Here is a 10275-nt window from a genome sequence, read left to right on the forward strand (position 1 = left end):
AACCTGCTCTCTAACTCATCAACTCACTGTGTAACCTGCTCTCTAACTCACCAACTCACAGAGTAACCTGCTCTCTAACTCACCAACTCACAGAGTAACCTGCTCTCTAACTCATCAACTCACAGAGTAACCTGCTCTCTAACTCACCAACTCACAGAGTAACCTGCTCTCTAACTCACCAACTCACAGAGTAACCTGCTCTCTAACTCACCAACTCACAGAGTAACCTGCTCTCTAACTCACCAACTCACAGAGTAACCTGCTCTCTAACTCACCAACTCACAGAGTAACCTGCTCTCTAACTCACCAACTCACAGAGTAACCTGCTTTCTAACTCACCAACTCACAGAGTAACCTGCTCTCTAACTCACCAACTCACAGAGTAACCTGCTCTCTAACTCACCAACTCACAGAGTAACCTGCTTTCTAACTCACCAACTCACAGAGTAACCTGCTCTCTAACTCACCAACTCACAGAGTAACCTGCTTTCTAACTCACCAACTCACAGAGTAACCTGCTTTCTAACTCATCAACTCACAGAGTAACCTGCTCTCTAACTCACCAACTCACAGAGTAACCTGCTCTCTAACTCACCAACTCACAGAGTAACCTGCTCTCTAACTCACCAACTCACAGAGTAAGCCAGCCAGAAGATAACTTAAACCAGCACAGTTTTTATTTTTGAACAGTTCTGGAAAAGAGTAAAAGATCATCAAGGTTAAAAAGTATATTTGAATATGGATGTATAGAAGTTATATATGTATGGATTTAATGTTAATGTTACAACGTCTTTCTGAGGGTTTAGGTACAGCAGGGTTGGGTACAGCAGGGTTGGTTACAACAGGGTTTAGGTACAGCCGGGTTGGGTACAGCAGGGGTTGGGTACAGCAGGGGTTGGGTACAGCAGGGTTGGGTACAGCAGGGGTTGGGTACAACAGGGTTTAGGTACAGCAGGGTTGGGTACAGCAGGGTTGGGTACAACAGGGTTTAGGTACAGCAGGGTTGGGTACAGCAGGGTTGGGTACAGCAGGGGTTGGGTACAACAGGGTTTAGGTACAGCAGGGTTGGGTACAGCAGGGTTGGGTACAGCAGGGTTTAGGTACAGCAGGGGTTGGGTACAGCAGGGTTTAGGTACAGCAGGGTTGGGTACAGCAGGGTTGGGTACAGCAGGGGTTGGGTACAACAGGGTTTAGGTACAGCAGGGGTTGGGTACAGCAGGGTTTAGGTACAGCAGGGTTGGGTACAGCAGGGTTGGGTACAGCAGGGGTTGGGTACAACAGGGTTTAGGTACAGCCGGGTTGGGTACAGCAGGGGTTGGGTACAGCAGGGGTTGGGTACAGCAGGGTTGGGTACAGCAGGGGTTGGGTACAACAGGGTTTAGGTATAGCAGGGTTGGGTACAGCAGGGTTGGGTACAACAGGGTTTAGGTACAGCAGGGTTGGGTACAGCAGGGTTGGGTACAGCAGGGGTTGGGTACAACAGGGTTTAGGTACAGCAGGGTTGGGTACAGCAGGGTTGGGTACAGCAGGGTTTAGGTACAGCAGGGGTTGGGTACAGCAGGGTTTAGGTACAGCAGGGTTGGGTACAGCAGGGTTTAGGTACAGCAGGGTTGGGTACAGCAGGGTTGGGTACAGCAGGGTTTAGGTACAGCAGGGTTTAGGTACAGCAGGGTTTAGGTCCAGCAGTGGTTGGGTACAGCAGGGTTGGATACAGCAGGGTTGGTTACAGCAGGGTTTAGGTACAGCAGGGTTGGTTACAGCAGGGTTTAGGTACAGCAGGGTTGGGTACAGCAGGGTTGGGTACAGCAGGGTTGGGTACAGCAGGGTTTAGGTACAGCAGGGGTTGGTTACAGCAGGGTTTAGGTACAGCAGGGTTGGGTACAGCAGGGTTTAGGTACAGCAGGGTTGGGTACAGCAGGGGTTGGGTACAGCAGGGTTGGGTACAGCAGGGTTTAGGTACAGCAGGGTTGGTTACAGCAGGGGTTGGGTACAGCAGGGGTTGGGTACAGCAGGGTTTAGGTACAGCAGGAGTTGGGTACAGCAGGGGTTGAGTACAGCAGGGGTTGGGTACAGCAGGGTTGGGTACAGCAGGGTTTGGGTACAGCAGGGTTTAGGTACAGCAGGGTTTAGGTACAGCAGGGGTTGGGTACAGCAGGGTTGGGTACAACAGGGTTTTGGTACAGCAGGGGTTGGGTACAGCAGGGTTTGGGTACAGCAGGGTTTAGGTACAGCAGGGGTTGGGTACAGCAGGGGTTGGGTACAGCAGGGGTTGGGTACAGCAATGATCATTAGTAGGGGAAACAGGTTGGTGATCATTAGTAGGGGAAACAGAGTGGTGATCATTAGTAGGGGAAACAGAGTGGTGATCATTAGTAGGGGAAACAGGGTGGTGATCATTAGTAGGGGAAACAGGTTGGTGATCATTAGTAGGGGAAACAGGTTGGTGATCATTAGTAGGGGAAACAGAGTGGTGATCATTAGTAGGGGAAACAGAGTGGTGATCATTAGTAGGGGAAACAGGTTGGTGATCATTAGTAGGGGAAACAGAGTGGTGATCATTAGTAGGGGAAACAGGTTGGTGATCATTTGTAGGGGCAACAGGTTGATGATCATTAGTAGGGGAAACAGAGTGGTGATCATTAGTAGGGGAAACAGAGTGGTGATCATTAGTAGGGGAAACAGAGTGGTGATCATTAGTAGGGGAAACAGGTTGGTGATCATTAGTAGGGGAAACAGGTTGGTGATCATTTGTAGGGGCAACAGGTTGATGATCATTAGTAGGGGAAACAGAGTGGTGATCATTAGTAGGGGAAACAGAGTGGTGATCATTAGTAGGGGAAACAGGAGGATGATCATTAGTAGGGGAAACAGAGTGGTGATCATTAGTAGGGGAAACACAGTGGTGATCATTAGTAGGGGAAACAGGATAATGATCATTAGTAGGGGAAACAGGGGGGTGATAATTAGTAAGGGAAACAGGTTAATGATAATTAGTAGGGGAAACAGGGTGATGATCATTAGTAGGGGAAACAGAGTGGTGATCATTAGTAGGGGAAACAGGATAATGATCATTAGTTGGGGAAACAGAGGGGTGATCATTAGTAGGGGATACCCGATAATGATCATTAGTAGGGGAAACAGGGGGGTGATCATTAGTAGGGGTAACAGGGTGGTGATCATTAGTAGGGGTAACAGGGTGGTGATCATTAGTAGGGGAAACAGGGTGGTGATCATTAGTAGGGGAAACAGAGGGGTGAACATTAGGGGAAACAGGGTAATGATCATTAGTAGGGGAAACAGGAAGATGATCATTAGTAGGGGAAACAGGATGGTGATCATTAGTAGGGGTAACAGGATAATGATCATTAGTAGGGGAAATAGAGTGGTGATCATTAGTAGGGGAAACAGGAGGATGATCATTAGTAGGGGAAACAGAGGAATGATCTCTCTCTCTCTCGCTCTCTCTTTCTCTCTCTCTCTCTCTCTCTCTCTCTCTCTCTCTCTCTCCTACTCTCTCGTACTTCTCTGTTCCTCACCCTCTCTATTTCCCTTTCTCTCTTTCTCTCCTCCTCTCTCTGTCCCATCCAAATCATCACAGCTTATCTAAGTTAGAATCTGCCAAACCAAACAAGGGCGAGGAAGCACTTCAATAAGTATTTCTTTGTCGGTCTCTCTGCTTCGATCGCCCCACTTTCTCTCTGCGTGATGATAACGTTTATCAAGCGACTAGCCACCTGGATAATTAATATATGGACACGGGTGACACCATACCTCATGTTTATGTGATTTCAGAAGGCTGTTATTACTGAACAGACCATAATGACCTGGTGAATAATGGAGAATGATGCAGCGTAACCGACGGCAATAGTTTGTTAGCATACCTGAGGAGAGGTACATTTTTCTTTTCTAAATATGAAGACAGAAGATAGTCTCTCTGTCCAGGTAGAGTGCATGATGGGTAAGCACACTAACTGAAACCTCCTCTGAGTTTCTGACATACATTAACAGTCGTTGTAAGATGAATAGGGTTGCAAAATTAACCTTCCCAAAACACCCAGGTTTTTCCAGAAATCCTGGTTGCAAAATTCTGTTAACGTTCCCAAAATGCCCAGGTTTTTCCAGAAACAGAAAGATAAAAAAACAACAAAAGAACAACTGAACAAATCTCAAAACAAACATCTACACATCTTCTATTTAAGCTAAAAATCAATGTATTTTTCATACAGACAGGTGTGTTTAAAAGCCCTGAGGCTGTCTGTGTTTCCTCAGCTTCCAGTACCACCTGTCTAAACATAATAACAAGAGAGAGGCCTGTGAACTCCACCATGTGTTCTACTGTTATTTCTCCTTGTTGTTGAAAGCTCACTCTGTGGTATTTAACCACTAAGGTAACCATCACCTACACTATAACATGCTACATCTAAAGCACACCCACACATACTGTACACACCCTATTAGCACCTGCAACTACACACTCACACATGAAGGCTTGAATACACACACTCACCTTCCCCTATAATCACTCATGGATAATCCTGTTTAAATGGACAGCTTTACAGCTTGGTGAAGAGCCAGGCTATTACAGACAGGCAGAGCCAGGGGTAACCATGCCCAGACCAGCATCGCACGCACACACACCAAGCAAGTCCCACTGTTTACCTCTCTCTCTCTCTCTCTCTCTCTCTCCTCTCTATCTCTCTCTCTCTCTCTCTCTCCTCTCTTTCTCTCCTCTCTATCTCTCCTTCTCTCTCTCTCTCTCTCTCTCTCTCTCTCTCTTTCTCTCCTCTCTATCTCTAACATTATTTTATAGTCCATGAGCCAGGGTGTTAGTAGGTACCATTTCTAGTACAGACGGTCAAAATGTGGAGGTCTGGCTCATGGACTATCAGTCCTACAGTTCTTTCTCCCTCTCTCTCCCCCTCTCTCTCTTTCTCTCTCTCTACCCCCTCTCTCTCTTGCTCTCTCTCTCCCTGGCCAAGTGGAGAGGTATCGATGGGTCTGTGACACCAATGCAATGTGCCAGACCTGACAATGACCAGGGAAAGGTAGAGAACAAGACAGAGAGGGAGAGAGGGAGAGAGGAGGGAGAGAGGCAGAGACAGAGACAAAAACAAAGAGAGAGAGAGAGAGAGAGAGAGAGAGAGAGAGAGAGGAGAGAGAGGAGAAACAAAAAAAAGAGAGAGAGAGGGAGAGAGACAGACACAGAGACAGAACAAAGAGAGAGAGAGAGAGACCGAGAGATGGAGAAACAAAGAAGAGAGAGAAAGAGAGAGAGAGAGAGAGAGAGAGGGGGGGGGGAGAGAGAGAGGGTAAGACATTCATAGAGAAAGACCAACAGGAGAGTAAAAAGACAAGTAAGTACTTGCTGAATCTCTGCCAGTATGCCACCTCTGATCTGTCTTTAGGCCACCGGTGACAGTTGGCATGGTTCCGAAGCTTCTGCGGTTGGCACGGTGACTGTACTAGAAGGATCCGCAGGTCAGGATTAATCCAAGGAAGTGTTTGTACAATCCTCTCCTCCTCTCATCCTCCTACTCCTCCTCTATCCTCCTGAAGCAATGGCTACCTCCTCCACTGTGCAGCCATTCTATTTGAATCTCCGTTAACCTTTCTTTTGGATAGTTTGGTAAGACAAATAAAGTACTCTCTTAACTTTTATTTGTATTTGATTCTTTATTTTTTTTTACTTCACATTGTCATATAAATAGAAAGTATTAAAATACAAATAAAACTGAGTGTACAAAACATTAGGAACAACTGCCCTTTCCTTGACATAGACTGCAGGTGAATCCAGGTGAAATCTATGATCCCTTATTGATGTCACTTGTTAAATCCACTTCAATCAGTGTAGATGAAGGGGAGGAGACATGTTAAAGAAGGATTTTTAAGCCTTGAGACAATTGAGACATGTAATGTGTGTGTGTGTCATTCAGAGGGTGAATGGGCCCGACACACTCAACAGCTTCCTGTGTGTATCAAGAATGGTCCACCACCCAGAGGACATCCAGCCACCTTGACACAACTGTGGGAAGCAACATGGGCCAGCCTCCCTGTGGAACGCTTTCGACACCTTGCAGACTCCATGCCCTGATGAATTGAGGCTGTTCTGAGGACAAAAGGTGGGGGTGCAAGTCAATATTAGGAAGGTGTTCGGTATGCTCAGTGTACATAAAGCATAAAGAATACAACCGCATCTGTTACTTGAAAGCAATGCAATTCTAACATTCCATTGTTTCTGGGAGGGATTGTTAGTAAGAAACAGGCCTATTAGGCCTAACAACCGCTGTGTGTCAATCCACTCCTAACTTCTACCAGCATCACCACAACAGAAAAACAGGCCTAACAACCGCTGTGTGTCAATCCACTCCTAACTTCTACCAGCATCACCACAACAGAAAAACTAATCCGATGCGCTTCACCAGCGCGTTACAAATACAACAAACGCCCTTCATATTCCTTAACTCAACATCCCGCTACAGGACAGAACACAAAGGCAGTTTGTTGATATTTATTTATTAGAAATGTATTGTTTAGTAAGTGAATGAGGAAATGCATGCTAATGCCCTAGTCTGCTGTGCTTCTACCAAGGAAGATTATTATCCAACCGCCAACAACAGCTTGACGGTTAGTTTTCTTATGACGGGGGGCTTTTATGTGTTGTTATAATGGGGGTTCTTCATGTGTTTTTATCATGGGGGGCCCTCATGTGTTGTTATAATGGGGGTTCTTCATGTGTTTTTATGATGGGGGGCCTTCATGTGTTGTTTTGCTATGACGGGGGGCCTTCATGTGTTGTCTTGTTAAGATCAGGGGCCTTCATGTGTTGTCTTGTTAAGATCAGGGGCCTTCATGTGTTGTTATGATGGGGGTCTTCATGTGTTGTTATGGTGGGGGCCTCCATGTGTTGTTATGATGGGGGGCCTTCATGTGTTGTTATGATGGGGGCCTTCATGTGTTGTTATGATGGGGGCCTTCATGTGTTGTTATGATGGGGGGCCTTCATGTGTTGTTATGATGGGGGCCTTCATGTGTTGTTTTGTTTATGATGGGGGCCTTCATGTGTTGTTTTGTTATGATGGGGGGCCTTCATGTGTTGTTTTGTTATGATGAGGGGCCTTCATGTGTTGTTGTGATTGGGGGCCTTCATGTGTTGTTGTGAATGGGGGCCTTCATGTGATGTTTTGTTATGATGGGGGGCCTTCATGTGATGTTATGATGGGGCCCTTCATGTGTTGTTATGATGGGGGCCTTCATGTGTTATGATTGGGGGCCTTCATGTGTTGTTATTATGGGGGGCCTTCATGTGTTGTTATGATGGGGTCCTTCATGTGTTGTTATGATGGGGTCCTTCAATTGTGTTGTTGTGATTGGGGGCCTTCATGTCTTGATAAGACCATAAGCCTTCATGTGTTGTTTTGTTATGATGGGGGCCTTCATGTGTTGTTATGATGGGGCCTACATGTGTTGTTATGATTGCGGTCTTCATGTGATGTGTTGTTATGATGGGGCCTTCATGTGTTGTTATGATGGGGGGCTTTCATGTGATGTTATGATGGGGGGCCTTCATGTGTTGTTTTGTTATGATGGGGGGCCTTCATGTGTTGTTTTGTTATGATGGGGGGCCTTCATGTGTTGTTGTGATTGGGGCCTTTATGTGTTGTTATGATGGGGGGCCTTCATGTGTTGTTATGATGGGGCCTTTATGTGTTGTGTTGTTATGATGGGGCCTTCATGTGTTGTTTTGTTATGATGGGGGGCCTTCATGTGTTGTTTTGTTATGATGGGGGCCTTCATGTGTTGTTATGATGGGGGCATTCATGTGTTGTTGTGATTGGGGCCTTTATGTGTTGTTATGATGGGGGGCCTTCATGTATTGTTTTGTTATGATGGGGGGCCTTCATGTGTTGTTTTGTTATGATGGGGGGCCTTCATGTGTTGTTATGATGGGGGCATTCATGTGTTGTTGTGATTGGGGCCTTTATGTGTTGTTATGATGGGGGGCCTTCATGTGTTGTTATGATGGGGCCTTTATGTGTTGTGTTGTTATGATGGGGGCCTTCATGTGTTGTGTTGTTATGATGGGGGGCCCTTCATGTGTTGTTATGATGGGGGCATTCATGTGTTGTTGTGATTGGGCCTTCATGTGTTGTTATGATGGGGCCCTTCATGTGCTGTTATGATGGGGGCCTTCATGTGTTGTTATGATGGGGGCCTTCATGTGTTGTTATGATGGGGGCCTTCATGTGTTGTTTTGTTATGATGGGGGCCTTCATGTGATGTGTTGTTAGGATGGGGGCCTTCATGTGATGTGTTGTTATGATGGGGGCCTTCATGTGCTGTTATAATATTGGCCTTCATGTGCTGTTATGATGGGGGCCTTCATGTGATGTGGTGTTATGATGGGGTCCTTCATGTGTTGTTATGATGGGGGCCTTCATGTGTTGTTATGATGGGGGGCCTTCATGTTTTGTTTTGTTATGATGGGGGGCCTTCATGTGTTGTGTTGTTATGATGGGGGGCCTTCATGTGTTGTGTTGTTATGATGGGGGGGGCCTTCATGTGTTGTGCTGTTATGATGGGGGCCTTCATGTGTTGTGTTGTTATGATGGGGGCCTTCATGTGTTGTGTTGTTATGATGGGGGCCTTCATGTGTTGTGTTGTTATGATGGGGGCCTTCATGTGATGTTATGATGGGGGCCTTCATGTGTTGTTATGATGGGGGGCCTTCATGTGTTGTTTTGTTATGATGGGGGCCTCCATGTGTTGTTATGATGGGGGCCTTCATGTGTTGTTATGATGGGGGCCTCCATGTGTTGTTATGATGGGGGGCCTTCATGTGTTGTTATGATGGGGGCCTTCATGTGTTGTTATGATGGGGGCCTTCATGTGTTGTTATGATGGGGGCCTTCATGTGTTGTTATGATGGGGGGCCTTCATGTGTTGTTTTGTTATGATGGGGGCCTCCATGTGTTGTTATGATGCGGGCCTTCATGTGTTGTTATGATGGGGGCCTCCATGTGTTGTTATGATGGGGGGCCTTCATGTGTTGTTATGATGGGGGCCTTCATGTGTTGTTATGATGGGGGCCTTCATGTGTTGTTATGATGGGGGCCTTCATGTGCTGTTATGATGGGGGCCTTCATGGGCGGTTATGATGGGGGCCTTCATGTGTTGTTTTGTTATGATGGGGGGCCTTCATGTGTTGTTTTGTTATGATGTGGGCCTTTATGTGCTGTTATGATTGGGCCTTCATGTGTTGTTATGATGGGGGGCCTTTATGTGTTGTGTTGTTATGATGGGGGGCCTTCATGTGTTGTTATGATGGGGGCCTTCATGTGTTGTTTTGTTATGATGGGGGGCCTTCATGTGTTGTTATGATGGGGGGCCTTCATGTTTTGTTATGATGGGGGCCTTCATGTGTTGTTATGATGGGGGCCTTTATGTGGTGTTATGATGGGGGCCTTCATGTGTTGTTATGATGGGGGCCTTCATGTGTTGTTATGATGGGGGCCTTCATGTGTTGTTATGATGGGGGCCTTCATGTGTTGTGTTGTTATGATGGGGGGCCTTCATGTGTTGTTATGATGGGGGGCCTTCATGTTTTATTATGATGGGGGCCTTCATGTGTTGTTTTGTTATGATGGGGGGCCTTCATGTGTTGTTTTGTTGTCTGCTCTTCTATATTGAGCATTGTTGAATGGAGTCTGAGGCTGCTTTGAATTTTAAGGGAGAGGTTGTGAGACAGAAAGACGGTGGTAAGCTCTGGTAAAGACACACGCACACGCACGCGCACGCACACGCACGCACACACACTTTGTTTTATTCTCCCCTGAATCTCCGAGGCAGTGGTTTTTAATCACCTAATATCATGGCACGATGAACAGATTGTCACGAGTCGAAGCCGTGCCAGACAACAAATGAGGGATTGAAACGGAGGGAGGGAGGGAGGGAGGGAGAGGGAGGGAGGGAGGGAGAGAGGGAGAGGGAGGGAGGGAGGGAGGGAGGGAAAGGGAGGGAGGGAGAGAGGGAGAGGGAGGGAGGGAGGGAGGGAGGGGGAGAGGGAGAGGGAGAGAGAGAGAGAGAGAGAGAGAGAGGTGATGCTAATTCAAACAACCAGGTTACACAACATCGACTTCAGCATTCAATGTTTGTCCAGGTCCCCAGGACGTCGTGAGATGCATTCAATACCGTCCACTAGGTGCAATGTGAGCCATCTAGTACACTGGCGGATTGCTATGGAGATAGAGGAAGGGCTTAAAGCTCATACTCCGGTTC

Source organism: Salmo salar, chromosome 04 (genome assembly GCF_965601325.2).
Source record: "Salmo salar chromosome 04, fSalSal1, whole genome shotgun sequence".
NCBI lineage: Eukaryota > Metazoa > Chordata > Actinopteri > Salmoniformes > Salmonidae > Salmo > Salmo salar.